General features: G+C 34.3%; 1 long non-coding RNA gene across 1 annotated transcript; it reads left to right on the plus strand.

The window, feature by feature from the left end:
- The first annotated feature begins 14,458 nt into the window (after positions 1-14,458).
- LOC106310723 lies at positions 14,459-15,114 on the plus strand. The gene is made up of 2 exons (XR_001263858.1): positions 14,459-14,512; positions 14,608-15,114. It is a non-coding gene; the product is annotated as an uncharacterized LOC106310723 (long non-coding RNA).
- The last annotated feature ends 1,131 nt before the right edge of the window (positions 15,115-16,245 follow it).

Here is a 16,245-nt window from a genome sequence, read left to right on the forward strand (position 1 = left end):
TAACAGATAAAGCAAACAATTTGTCTACAAAACTGACCAGATCATAGCATTTCAGAAACGAATTTGTTCTTCAGAGACACTTCTATATCAGAGAGTGTATCTTTTCGGGCAAGGAGACGATAAAGAAGTTTCTGTTTGCCTATGTTCTCTTTCACAACAAGCATGCTGTGTAGTTGATCAAAAGCTGCTTCTTTCCCATGCTTCTTGCGTTTGGCTGCTTTGCAAGCCTTAACACCAGGAGGCCAAACCTCTTCCTCGTCAGGCACCATCCCTGCAGCTTCCTTCCTTTTGTCCTTTACACCATCTCTGGACAGACAGTGTGATCTCCATTTCTGATCAAACCTAAGTTCCCTCCACGCATGTTCAAGGCTGAACTTGGCCTGGTAGTCATTTAAGAAGATGTCATGGGCAGCCTTCATGACATCATTCTCATTTTGGCCACTAGCTTGCTCCTTCAAAGCGGCCTCATAGCTTCCCACAAACTTGCACACCTGCTCATTCAGTCTTCCCCACCTCTGCTTACATTGACTCCACTCTCTAGGAGCTACGCCACTGAGCTGAGGGCTTGAATTGAAATACTCCTCTATTCTCTTCCAAAACGCTCCAGCCTTCTGCTCATTACTAACTATGGGATCCTTGCTGGTGTTCAACCAAGCACTGATGAGCAGAATGTCTTCTTTTGGTGTCCACTTTCTCCTTTCCACCAATGAAACTGTTAGTGACTTAATAAGCAAATGGACGCAGCAATGAAACTATACAAAATATTTACTACGTTAATATTCAAATATGAGACAGTGAAAAGTAGACTTCACTAACCTCCAGTATCTCAATCTGTTTATTGAGATTCGGCACCCCCGTGATCACCTGCTCAGCCTCCTCCACCCGCTTAATTGTGACATGTTCCTAGACATGAAAACATCAATGAAACTGTTAGTGACTTAATAAGCAAATGAACACATCAATGAAACTATACAAAATATTTACTACGTTAATATTCAAATATGAGACAGTGAAAAGTAGACTTCACTAACCTACAGTATCTCAGTCTGTTTATTGAGATTCGGCACCCCCGTGATCACCTGCTCAGCCTCCTCCACCCGCTTAGTCAGGCGTTTGATCACCTGCTCAGCCTCCTCCACCCGCTTAATGAGGTGTTTGATCTCCTCCTGGACACCTATCACCCAAGGCTGACGATAATGTAACCCTTCAGCCTTGTTTACAACATAAACACATATAAGAATCGCGTCTGTGCAACATAATTTATACAAATTTGGCAATTGAGACTTATACCTCGTAGTTTTTGCAGGTGAAGAAGCGCTTCCCAGGAAGAGTGTCGTACTCCTCGTTCCCCCGAACCTCGTCAATCATTCTCCCACCGCACGCACACCTTCTCGGAATCCCGTATTCTGAATCGGCCACGTATCCTAGCATGTTGATGTACTCCTTTTGCCTCTTTGTCTCTCTTCTCTCTTCTGCGGGATCCATCTGTACCAGAAAACAAAATGATTAGAACATAATGACGAAACAATATGATGAAACGAAAGCCCCAAATCGATTTAGAACCCTAACTCGAAACCCCCAAATCAATTTCGAATCCCCTATAAACAAACCCTAAATCGAACCCGCATGACGCTTTACAACCATTAATCGAAACCCCCAAAACGATTTAGAACCCTAACTCCAAACCCCCAAATCGATTACGAACCCTAACTCGAAACCCCCAAATCGATTACAAACCTTAACTCGAAACCCCCAAATCGATTTTGAATCCCCAATAAACGAACCCTAAATCGAACCCACTTGACGGTTTAGAACCATAAATCGAAACCCCATACCGATTTAGAACCCTACCTCGAAACCCCCAAATCGAATTCGAAACCCATAAATCGCTTTCGAGCCCAAAAACCGATTCAATTTAACCGTGAATCAACGCGGTTCTGACCTGAGTTCGTGGAGGAGACAGTCTGTCGTCGATTAGATGGAGAGAAGCTCCGGCAGTAGACGTCACACGAGAAATCGCCTCCGAGAGGGTGAGAGAAAAGTTTTTCGGGAGAGAAGAGAAAATGAATCATCTCACGCCCAACCCTAATTTCGTCGTTGTCAACGCGAAAAGGCGTGGCCATTGGGGGTTTGATACGTGGCTTGACTCCGTATCATACGGGTTCACTCCTAAGACCCGGGTCGCCGAAATAAACCCATTTTTATATTTCTTTTGGCATCTCGGGCCTATGAACCCGAGCCCATGAACCCCTTTACAACCTCTAATGGGGATGGCCTTAGGCTTCACATTTCATGTCAAGAATCCTATAGTGGTAAAATATTATTGTATTTTTTAGCTCACGAGGCAGATTCTTATAAATAATTATTCAAACAATGATATTCACATGACTTAGGTTATAAGTAAAAAAGTTGATCTTAACATTGCCGCCTAGGGTCCAGTATCCGCTATCCCCTCAAGGTGAATCTTGAATGTTACAAGCTGGATAACATCCAGCTTGAGAAGAAAATATTCAAATTATGTGTCCCAATACCTTAGTCAATATATCCGCAAGTTGAAATTATTCTAAACATGCTTGGTAATCGTGGCACCACAAGTGAGTTTGTCCCTATGAAATAACAACCCATATCAACATGTTTAATATGAGCATAAAATATTGGATTGTAGGAAGATGAATTGCGGATAGACTCTCAGATATTAGATTCAGGTTTATTATGGGCTGGAAGAAGATTGTGTAACACTTGTACAGTGGACACCAATATCTGGAAAAAAGATTGTGTAACCAAAACATTTCAGTGACAGTATCAGCCATGTCCCTATATTCAGCCTTTGCGGACCATTTGATAAATACCTCAGGGAAGAAGCGGGGTAGAGGAATTGGTTAACTCTTTGGAAGGTTGGGGAACCTTACCGATGAAGATTCTCTCTACCAACGAATTCTTGTTTTGTTGTCTTCCATGATTATGGAGAACCCCACATTGAATGGACCCATGATGTAGCGTACATCATAATCTGATTGAGCGTTGGTTTTATATTTTCCTTTTCTATCATTAGTATTTGTTTTGATAAAACAATACTTTCTTAATATTGTAGAGATAAGGAATAAGACTTTAGGATAGAAAGTTAGATCTTAATCTTTTAGGACTTAGAGATTAAGTTTGCATTGATATTTTATAAAGCTTAGAGCTGGGCGTTAAAACAACTCTTGAATCCTTACTTCTGGGTATTCTCTAAAAATTCAACAGACTTAAGAAGGCTAAGATAACATGCATTCTCAGATTTCTACGTTACTTTCGCATTAATGACTAACGGTTATTTCCGCTCCGTCAACCAACAACTGAATTACCGTCGTGTCATAGGGCATGCACCCCAATAAGAATCACACCACACACTAAGAGTAAGTGGATTGACAGTACATTTTAGAATATCTTGTACTTGACTATTTTCCAAGTATATAACAACTCTTAAAGCAGCCTCATAATGATCTAGAGTGCTACATAGAGGAAAATAAGCGTATGTTGAGGAAGAATCGGAGAATTTGGTATTTGGCATTGATATTTGGGCAAAACTGATATGACTTTAGGTGTAGACCACTCGGAAGAAAAACTAACCCTCTCTGATTACACAGTTGATCAAGGCAACCATCATTCATAAGAAGAAGAGGAACATAGCATTAAAGATGATTCAACAAATACACCAAGAGTTAATCGATTTAATACAGAAGAAAGCTATCACTTTGCTCGATACAGAGCATTGATAAGATGTAAGAGCACCAAGAAGGTTTGATATAAAGATACTTAAGTGAAGATACTTATGTTGAGAGGGCTACTTCGATTTTAAAGCTCTCATCACCACAGTTGATGTAGATTCTATCGAGCTTGCAAATTATAAAAATGCTTGAGGGATGTCAATTGGGTATAACTGAAAATAGGAATGGGTGAAGAAATGAACTTTCTAACTAAGAATCACATATGGGCGGTCATTTCCAAACCAAAATAGCAACATGTTGGAAATATCAGTTTGATTTATGAGCCATTGTTGCCTCAAGTGTTTCTATGGCTGTTTCGTTGTCCTCATCAACAATATGTAGGGTTGCAGGATTAGCATCCAGAGTTTGTCCATCTATGGCTTGTTCTATTTTCCCATTGGAGTCTAGTGGAGGACGTTCCCTGGGCCATTAAGGGTATTAGGGTTTGCATGGGTCAAACTCGAGTTCAACCTCTGAGCCGTTGCGGGCTTCTTCTAAGGCGGAGTTCTCTCCTTGAGGAGCCACGTTATCTGGCTCGAGTTGGGCTAGACTTTGTGTGCTTTCTTCCATCCTTCTGGAATATCTCTCCATTTGCTCCTTCAGGGTTTGGACCTTTCACCTTCGTGACGATCCCTTGGTTGCAAGTGGTGGCATTTTTCATATTTCTATAGCTGAGAACATTTCTAAGACTTGCTTTCAAGGGCTCAAAATGTTATTTCAAGTCCGTGTGTGTCGTGATGGCCACATTTTGATCATCTTTGATTACACTCATCATCATTAGTTTCGGCTATCCTCCTTCCTTTACCGACAAACTATTAGGGTCAAATAAAGCCAGTTCTTGGTGATACTACGAAAGACAAGAGATGAAAGATCAAAGTAATTTTTATTGATCAAATAGAAAATGTACAACACATAAGAGTAAGAACACTTGTTTTAGCCGCTTGCTTTTTGTAAAAATAGGTCAAATGTGCTAACCTCACTTCTTAGGTTTTCGAGCTTGTATTTATAGTATATAATCATGTGTACCCCTTGGATTAAGAAAGATTCATATATATCTTTAGATATTATAAGATTTCCATTTATTTACATGAACTCCTTTTATCCTTAGGCATGAGTTTCCTTCTGTCCAATAGGCATTACGAATTCCTTCTAGCCAGTAGGATAGCGTCTGGCATATTACTTTTTACCAATAGGATTCTCATGGTTTAGTTTACACCCAACAGGACCCACATTTGGATATTTTTAGGTGGTGATTAGGCATGTTGATCATATGTTAGATGCAAGTGATTTCAAGTCATTTGAGTTTGTGGTTAAAAGAAAAATGTGCAGGAATAAGTCATTCATTTCAGCCAAATGCACCTCACCCGGAGCAAGCATTATCATTAGCCCAAGTAGAAGATCACCTTGGTAAAGAACCAGCATGCCTCGATCGACCAAGATACCGGATCGAGGTAAAGAAACTTTTGGGGATTTTTGGCCCAAACTTAACCCTAGCCAACTTAGATACCTTTTTTTTTTTTAACATTTCCAACTTAGGTACCTATAGCACATGTAAACTATCCATTCACTAAAAGAATCTTTTTTTTATGAAATGTTAAATTTATTAACATCACAAAAAGAATATATGTACAACTATAAAGAGTTCAAAAACTGAAAATTGAAATCTGTTCAGAAAACTAAAGGAATCTATTGCATTAGTGAAAGATTTATTTTGTATCTATCAAACACAATTTGTCGCTAAAACTAGTCGAAAAACGGATAACCACAAATAAATTTTCTGGCCTTACCTCCACCGCTATTTATGACCATATAGCCAATCTGTTGCCAAATAGCAATGAATTAGCAAGATCAAGTTTCGTAGCTACGAGCGACGATAAAGCTGGAGCTTGTTATGTTTCTCATTAGCGATAGTTTTAGCTACCGATTTTTCTTTGCTAGGTGGCTACATAAATTAATGAGTAATTATTCTGGAATATTTGTAGCAAATATGGCCACAAATTTAGATAAACATTATTTTGGCTATATATTATTTCAGATGTAGCAACAATTATTCTAATATATCATCTTTCTTGACAATATATAGTTTTCAGTTAAAACATATAAACAATAAATTCCAAATATTTAAGCATAATATAAATTCTTAAGCATTAGAAAAGTGAACAATCTTGTTGTAAGAAATTGTACCTGAAAAGTGAAAACACATACATAGCAAAAGTTCAAACTGAAAAGTATCATAACAAACTATCATTTCAAGCTTCAACATAATCTTTTGGAGAACATATTTGCATATTATGATATGTAAAAACTGCGATTTTTGTCCTGAAAAACAGACACCAAATAAGAAACTAAATCAGTCACTAATTTCAGTGGAATTCAAACGTTCATGAAGACTGATCTCATTAAGTTACAAAATATTGAGAATTTCTATTCTAGTTGATGAAGGAAACACAGAAATAAATTCTGTTCAGCAAGTTTATTTGAGAAATTACTTTCATGCAATTGCACTTCTCATTTGTTTTCTTTCATTACCCACTATAATCACACGACCATAGACACGGCAATTCCTCTCTCTTAGGTGGAGCAGGACCAGCATTAACCCGCAAGCTATAACCCTCAAGCGTCAGCCTTCAAATGCCTGGAATGTTAATGCCAACATGATTAACAAAAATAGGCACAATGTAAAAATCTAAAAAGATTATCTTGCAAAATATGAACAACAAACATATTCCTGCAACTTGTATCGCTAAGTTGACAAACAAGGAACAACCTAGAAGTTTGACAGCTTTCAGTAAGGAAGAAGTTGCATCTTATAAGCATGATTCAGAACAACATAACAATGAAGTCTAGCCTAACCAAATAGAGGATAAACAACAATTCACACAAGCCAAGAACAAAAAAAATGACGCAAGAAATTCAATTAACAATAAATCTTATGAATATATAAACAAGCAAAGATATAGTAAATATTCCTTACATAGCTGCCTCAGTTCCAGCTACAATGGACATTGTCGCAAACCTCAAAGCCTGCTCCTTCCAGTTACTTTGTCATAAATTACTTACAAAACCAAGCCCTCACAGATAAAATAAAGTAAAAGACCATATTCTCAGTTATAAATAGTGTTGTTGAAACTCAAGCTTTAGGGACAAAAGAACAACATATCTGAATGTCTGCATTTTTAATATCAAACTAGATTCTGACCCGCGCGCCCGCGCGGGTGTTTTTTCCGATAATTACATAAAGATTTCAAAACACAACAATTTAATGGTTTCATTTAATGGTTTCATTTGGATTGGATGGTTCGGATAATGTCGGGTTTAGATCAGGTTTCTGTTTTTATAAAATCAGAAATGGAACCGAATTATAAATAGTTTGGGTTTGGTTTAAGTTTAAAACCAAAATATAGTTTGGATATAGGAACCGTTTAGATATTTGTGAACATTGATTTGGTTTTAGTTTTTATTTTTTTTTATTTGTGTTTCGGTTTAGTTGTCGGTTCTCGACTTATCAAATTCCATTTAAAAAAATATATCTTGTATTTGATAAATAGCTGAATTAAACTTATTTTCAGGATATATTTTTTAAATTCCCGATATTAAGACTGTTATCATATTAAAACTGTTGCAAATACCAACTTAATAATTATAGAGTATTTTGAGTATTTCGATGTATAACTATGAATTTTTATTAGATATTTTTTATAATATATAAATCAATATATTACTATGTAAAATATATTTTGTATTTGAAATATTCAGTAAATAATAAGGACTGGAAATATATTCTTAAAATTTCTACATATTTGTTAATTTTAATAATCTCTCTTAAAATCTATTCAAATTTTAATGTTAATGATCTCAATCTAGATCTGCTCCCATTTATTTTCAAAATAATATTAGATTCACTCCTATGTATACTTATGGTTATATATATATAAATTACATTTCTTTATAGTGTATACAATACTCTATAATAATTATATTATTGATTTATATAGTAAGGATAATGTTCATAATGGAGCATTGACTATTTTGAAAATTTTCCAAAATGTATATATTAAAATATAGTAGTATCTAAAATTATTTTAATATAGTCATATGTAAAAAAAGGTAACTTTGTATTTGAGATATTTTTGTCAAATGCAACAACATTACCGATACTTTTCAATACATAAAATAATAAATCTAAATTAATACTCTTCAGTATCATAAATCCATATGTAAGATATTTTTCTAATTTCTTGTTCAGTATTTTAATGACATACTTTAAATGAATATGCTAGAATAAAAGGATTTAAATTCGTTAAATAATGTTTTGTTGGGACTAATTTAGATAATATTTTATATGACCCACATTTGTTAGTCTAATTGTAAATGACTAAAGATTCCGTAATGAAATCATAAATATCTAACAAAACTCCTTATAATACGAATGTACTGTATTTCGATTTTAAAATAATTAAAATGATTATATAATTAATATAGGAGTGGCAGACCAATATTTAACCAAGGAACTTTGTTTTTCTTTATGCAGACGCAATTAAACTGAAGCATTATTGTTATCAAATCACGCGATTTTAGCTCCACTCAGTTTTGTTATTTAAGTTTAAGTACACGTAAATTTACTAGGCAGGGTTAGCAAAGTTATAAAATGATAGTGTTTAAAGTTTAAACCCAATTGCATTCCATAGTAAATATTAAGAAAAAGTAAGGGTAAAGTACAAATTGTACTTCACTTTTAATAGAGTAGATGCTTTCTTAAATAGACCTTGTAAAATAGCTAGAACTCCTAATCAGACTCCTCAAATATCTCCACGTCTACTACGAAATCAAACTCCTACAATTAAGGACGACTAACACAAACTAATTAAGACTAAGTACTTTTGTTGGACACGACTACACTTAAACGTTATTCTTCAATTCCTTCCCTAAACTGGAATCACTCTTTCCAATTTACTCATCAAAAGTACTCTCATACTCAATCTCAGGTTCTAAAATACCTCCAACTTAACAGTTTTTGTCATGAAATCCTATATATGTTCTTGTGTGGGACAATAATCAAGGTGTGTCACTCCTTCATTAACCAACTCTCTTAAGAAGTAAAACCTTGCATGAATATGTTTGCTCCTGCGATGTAACACTGGTTCCTTGTAAGCTTAATTGTTATGTTAACTGTATCATAGTATAACATTGTTCCTTCTCTTAGCTCCACTCCAATTGTTTCGAGGATATTCCTTAACCACACACTTTGACATGAAATTGTTTATGTTGTCCATTCACTCTTTGCAAAAGTGGCAACTGCAACGATGGTAGTCATTCCATTTTTCTTTAAGTGGTCTCGACCACCAAGATTATGTTTGTTTTCCTGGAAACAAAAACGATAGCTGCAATTGGAAAGACATATCTTCAGTGTGTTGTGATTATGTTTGGACATTGTTTTACATGTATTTTTAGACAATATGATTTCTTTTTAAAATATTGTGATGTAATCTCGCTAGTATTCAGTCTTGTTAGGATCACTATATTCATGATTTTATAAAATCTATGATATCTCTACTTCCTTTCCTTTTTTTTACAACAAAAAGCAAAACGAAACTAAGCTGATTCCTGATCCGAGAGCCACCTCGGAGAAATTGAGTCAACATAAACCATAGCATAAGGCTGATTCCAAACACCTCGTGCCAGCTCATCCGCCATTGGGTTTTGTGCCCTCGGAATATGTTGAATAGTAAGGGGATGAAAAAATTCTTTACATCTCAGAAACTCATCCATGCGTGTAGTGAACGCCGGTCATTCTGTTTGTGTAGACACCATCTTCACCAGTTGAGAGCAGTCAGTTGCAAACTCCACCTCTGAGATTTGTAGGGTCTTCATGCACTTCATCGCCCATATCAAAAGCTTCACATTCATCATGTAAAGGTGATAGACTCTTGCGAATAGACATTGCACCCATCATAGTATTAGATGATCCACCGTTTTTATAAACCCATCCTTGCCCCGTGCAAGAATCTTGTTCCCTCCATTCCCCATCAATGTAAAACTTGTTTATGCCATATACAATATGGTTCTCCACAATATGTGGGGATGCCCGGTTTGTAGAATTTTTGGTCTGAGATTCATCCCACATGACACTTTCTATTTACGCAGTCCGGAGAAGATTTAAAGGATCCTTTGTCTGATTATTATAAATTTTAGCGTTCCGATTTTTCCAAATATACCAGAGAAATAGTACAATTAATTTTAATTTTTAGTATATATAATTTTTATAATTATATGTATATTTCAAAGTTCACACCATTAAGTTTAATTCATAACAACAATAAGAATTATCCAATATCAATGGAAACTATTGAATTTGAAAATAAAATCAAATGAACAATATACAATACAAATTATATAAACTAATACTCGATAAACTATTAAACACGATAAATTAATAAATTTCTCCAGTCTTAGTTTGGATCGTTGTAAAGTATGATATAATTTGACAAAATAATAAGATAATAATATTTTGAAAACTCTTAACTAAATATATAGTCTCATTAAAATTATAAATTAATTATTACTATATGTAAATATTTTTATATAAGCATATACAAAATATTTTATTATTTATTTTTATGAAAAATGAGTTTCACCTCTAATTTATTTTTATTTCAATATTTTAGTTTTACTTTATCAAATTACATTTAAAAAACATTTATATTCCATTAAAACATATTCAACATACATAAAATATATCAAATAATCTATATAAAATAGATGAAATTCAATCTATTAATTTTAACTAATATATAATATTGTGAAATAAATATTATTTTCGTCTTTTTAAATAAAAAAAATCTAAAAATGTAAATCTAAAAAAAGAAGTTTTATTTAAATTAATATTTTTATAAATTAATAAATTATCATATTATTAATTTATAGAGATTCTAGCACATCTATCTATCTATATCTATTATAGGGACAGGTCAGAAAGTCAATCTCTGTGAGGATGACACCTGTCCCCTTCACGAAAACTATACGTTTCATTCTGCGGAAAGGTTTCACAGCAGCATCGGAATTTCTGGACTTGAGTCCCAAGGATTTACTTTCTGGACTTGAGTCCCAAGGAATTTCTGGACTTGAGTCCCAAGGATTTCACAGCAGCATCGGAAATTCCGCCGTCAGGATTTACTTTTCATCTTATAGAAGTCGAAAGAATGGAAGCACCTTCTTTTTTTATACTGCTCAGTGATCCTTTTTCAGTTTTTTTTGTTTTTTTTTGTAGCTGATTACGAGGAACTCACCACTTTGGATTGAGAAAGATGAAGATGATGACGGCGGAATTTGATTAATTCCACTTTGAATTCGAGGAAGTTTTTACCTTTCACAAGATTTTTTTTGGGTTTCCACTCAAACATATATGCTAATAAACTTTAACCAAATTTTTGTTTCCTTTCAGAGTGGACCAGCACAGGAGCGGATTGAATCAGAAAAAGCTTGATAATTGTAATTCAGAAGGAAAAGCAGCTGACTTTATGGAAACTTTTACTCATGCTTCAGAAGGTTTGTTCGTAATTGATCCTATGTTTTACTGTCCATTGCCCGTCAGGTTGTCCCTTTCCTTAGTTATTTGTGCTATATCTGTTCCAGTTATTCGAATAGAGAAATCAACAAGCGTGTCATCTCATGGACAAATAGTTCCACTTAGTCTGCAGATGTACGGTTGCAAAGTGCTACAAAAGGTACAAAGCCACTACACTTTTCCTAGACTAATGGGTGAAAATTCGTTCTGGTGTAGGCTCTTGATGTCATAGAACCTGATCAGAGAGTTCTTTAGGACATGAACTGGACTGGCAGCCGGGCAGGTGATGAGATGTGTTCAGACACCAAAACAGAAACCAGGAGCTCTTGAAATGCATTGATAATACTTCTTCAGACTGTTGGATCCATGTTACCTGCATTCCATGATCAAGTTTCCTTGGTCTGTATGCATCCTTATGGCTGCCGAGCAATCATGCACTAAGAATTAAAATAAATGTGTTTTTTGCCTTCTCCCTATCTTGGTTTCTCTCACAATAGCAATGCATCTTCACATTTTCTTTGCCCTTATGTATAGAGTAACTATATCTTTTAATTAGTACTGAATGTCCCTGTAAATTTAGGCTTTTAATTTAGGCTATGTGTATGTGTGATGACGTTGGAGTCACGCAGATTGCGATTGTTCAAGAAAAGAGAATTTGTTTATAGAGTTCAGATATCAACTGTGTCTCTTTGTTTCAAGGGAGTGTTTATTTTTAGCAGTGTTTGTTCTATGTATAAAACGTGCTCCGCATTGATGATTCTAGCGAAGTTGAGTATTTTTGGCTATGCGGCTCCCGAGTATGTGTCAACAGGTACATTCTATCAGTTCTCATATACCAAACTGGTTTCATTGTGAATTTTCAAGGGTAACCGAAGAAGCAACCATATATGATTCAGTATGTTTGTGTGATTCTCAGAATGGGATGCTTGCAGATTCTCGAGAAACAATGGGATTGATAAATAACATTTGAGAAAAAATAGAACTAAGTCACCAATTACAAAGCGAAGATGGAAATACATGGAGAAAAAGAGACTTTCTATTTCTCTTTTTTTTTTACTGGAAAGATAAATTTTTTCCTTAAAGATAAACTTTTGCTTGCAGATTTTTCCTTTAAAAAGCCAGATTAATTCTTAAAGTGATTTTTCAATCATGGTCCCCTCTCAAATTCATTTTTGGATCAAATTAACAATTATTCGAATTAAATGCATAAATGTTTTGTTAAAAAGAACACCCTTACAATAGTAGTATTAATAATGCAACCCTTATAAAATGAAAGAAAAACCATATTTTTTTTCTTGAAATCATCCCAAATGACTCTATAATTAACATCATCAAACAAACAAAAACGAAAAAATTTACATAATATGTCCACATTAGAGTTTTATTTATTTATTTTGTGACCATGTCCACATAAGAGTTCAAAATTGACAATCACCCATAACACAACAAATATATGATGCGTCAAATCAACGAGAAAAGATTCGCTGATGAGATAGGTCCATCGTAACTCACTAACTCTCTCGACCAGAGAATAGTAGCCTTGGTTCGGTCAGGTGAGACACCTGAACAAACGCTGGAGATGCTCTCCGAAGCAAGTCTCAAGGACATAGATTTATGTATAGACAAATAGACAAGCAAAATAAATCTACCACATATAATCCCTCATCCGGTCAAACCATCAACCTAATCGATAGTTTTAAATATAAATCATTATCATCCATTTCCACTTCTCTTGCAATACAAACCAAAAATTCAAACCACAAAATCATACAAAATAATAATCTATACCACAAGTATAATATATTCCGCCCGTAGGACGGGTCAACCCTAGTATATATATATCTTTATATATAAAATATGGTTTTATCCCTCCTCCTTGCGCCACATGGGATGCCAGCTAGATAAGTAGTTGCTTCTCATCGCGACACGTGTCCATGCATCCAAAACGCGTCACTTCATTTAATCGATCAATTTATGGGCTTTTTTCAATCGCTAAATAGAGCCCAATAGAGAGAGTGACGAGTGGTGTTTCAGGAAAAGAGAGAGAGAGAGAGAGAGAGAGAGAGAGAGACGAGTGTCGTCTTCACCGAAGTCGACACAAAAATTTAGGGTTCATGTTCTTCTTTGATCTCTAACACCAGAAATGTTCTGCTTCGTTCTCTAATACCAACAGTGGAGTTTTGAGGTGTTCAATCGATGTGAAGAATCGTTGTGCAAATCTTCAGTCGTGACGTTTTACCTTCTGTTCAAATCAATCGAGGCGTTACGACGTATTGTATTGATTCATCGTCTTTATCATACTTCTTAACTCTATCAACCCACATCGAGCACGATCTAACATTAAATGTAGCTTATAAAAAGATAAGTCCTCTTACCTTGAACATCATCCTCTCAAAGCTGTGGATGTCATAAAAAATCTTTCCATAAAAATGGCTAACTCCTCTTTCGATGGTTTCTGGGTTTAGATCCTTGGTTGATGGGTTGATTATCTGACTGAAGTTGATTCAAAGTTTCGCTCTTATTAGAAGATTAGGGTCTGTTGGTTTATCAATTTACTTAATGTGAAATGTTAAAGTGATATCTGTATATGGAGGGGAGCTTATATAGTTTATTTTCTTAGTAGGCTGAGCTACGTACGAATGTGTTTTAGCAAAAAAAAATTGAAAAAGGTATTCATGCGTTTTAGGAAATTGAAGAATAAAGATGAGGATGGAGTAGTTGAGAACAATGAAGGTTTGCCTCAGGCTTTGTTGGGAAGCTGCAATGATTGTGCAAGGCAGCTCCAAGCTTCTTCTTCAGGTCTTTCCCCATGTTTAAAGGTTTTATCCCTCTCACACTTCACTTTTTATCATTCAGATTATTTATTTTTTTGTTTGTAGGAAAAAGGGAATGAACGACTGTGTTTAAGTATGTTTTGTTTGTAAAAATTAGATTGTTTCTTTCCAAGTATTTGTAAATGGAGGGATGAAACTTGCGGTTGTTCTTTGCAGTGATGGTAAGAAGGGCTACTTGACTCCATTAGATTGTTTCTTACTGTTCCGTCTTTTGCCATAGACAACTACTTTTCAGGATTCTTCATCTTCTTATACATTGTTGTACCTATCTTTTACTGGAGTAATACTTATGATGCACAGAAGTTTCCGCTTTGTTGCTTTGCTTCTTTTTTTGCTACCATCTCTCATGTGACCCTCTATGATGGAATGTAAGAAGCTTTCTATCATCTTTTTGAATACATGATTTGATGTTCTCTCACTCAAAACTCAAAGCTTCTTTTGTGTCTGTTTCTTGTGTCTCAAGGTTTATATGGGGAATGTGGAAGAAGGCAACGACAGCAACAAAAGACAATTTCAGAGATGTGCATTCAAGATTGATGAAGAAGAACTATCAAGCGGTACCTCTGACCCAGATCAGAGGTTTATTCTAACTTTTAATGCCTCAGCTTCCTAATCTCTCGCATTCTCTCTCGTTCTTCTTCTCCTGCCATCAGCTGCTCTTCCTTTTCATCCTCCTCTCTCCATATTAGTGCTGATTGAGTTTGCCATCTCTGGCAAGTGGCAACCATGCAACAACGTATATGCCGAGATTATGTTTTGGCTTTCTAGGCGAAGAAGATTTACTTCTGGAGTTTGGTCTGAGAGGGAACATTATGGAAAATATGTCCTCAACTCCTCGAATGGTAATTTGATGATGTATAGAAGCAATACAACATATAACGGTATACTTGAAGACTATAATATTCTGGAGAAGATATCATTTGTAATGGTTAACTTTTGCAGCATTTTTAATATAATTTGTGAAAATCTAGTTGTTATCGAACTTGAACAAATATTTGGAATAAAATGTGGTGATTCATCTTAGTAACTTTTTAGAGTCGTAAAGAATTGAAATATAGTTACTATTGTATGTGATCTTCTTTAGATTCATTTGTATCATAAGAAAATTCATAATTCTCGAATATTATTTTATATAGAAAGAAAATTAGTCACATAGCTTAGGATTTAGTAAACATAAGACACTAATAAACATGCAAAACATTTTTTTTGAAACACCTATGCAAAACATATTATAAACATTTTAAAGTATCAATCAGAATTATATAAATGATCATTTCAAAAATATATTAAAATAAAATAAAGTTTGACTTCGAATTTACACATAAACTTTTTAATATATTTTAAAATAGTTAATCTCTTTTTTATTATTTGAGGAACATTATTAACAATTAACTTTATCTCTATGTGTGATTAACCAAAATGCCATTACTTATGTGTCATCATGAGAATCATTCTCACAACCTTTATTAAATAATCCTTCCTTGCCTAGACTAATTACATGTAATGCCATTATTTATTATTTGGATCCTTTCATACAATATACAATATGATTCTTTATTGCATTACTTAAAACCAATTGATAGTTGTAAATAATATATGAATTGTGATTACATTACTAAAATTATGGTGTACACTGACGGTTATTAACAATACACTTAGACAACTACGAAGGTTGTCTTTCCCAAATGTGGTGTGGCATAATATTAGTGTATTTTTCGATGTGTATACTGCATTATTTTACAAATTCGTAGTATAATATTAGTGGATTCTTCGATATATATGTTGTATTATTTTATAGAAGTTAGCATACATTTAGTGTATTTGTCTTAGCTATTATATCATGGCTATATAACAAATTTCGATAGCTAAGACAAAAATCCATATTTTTATAATATATTGTTAATAATCATGTTCTTGAGTGATTGTAAAATACATTCAAGAACGAATTCCATATTAAATTGTTTGCAATCCCTTAACTTTTGCAACAAGTCATTTTTATTACAAAATTAACATAAAATGCTGACAGACATCAATTTGGAAATTTATATAATTCTTTCCGGTTAAGTTTAAAGTCAAATATCATGTTCTTTACGATTCATAA

The sequence above is a fragment of the Brassica oleracea genome, chromosome C8 (assembly GCF_000695525.1).
Source record: "Brassica oleracea var. oleracea cultivar TO1000 chromosome C8, BOL, whole genome shotgun sequence".
Taxonomy (NCBI): Eukaryota; Viridiplantae; Streptophyta; class Magnoliopsida; order Brassicales; family Brassicaceae; genus Brassica; species Brassica oleracea.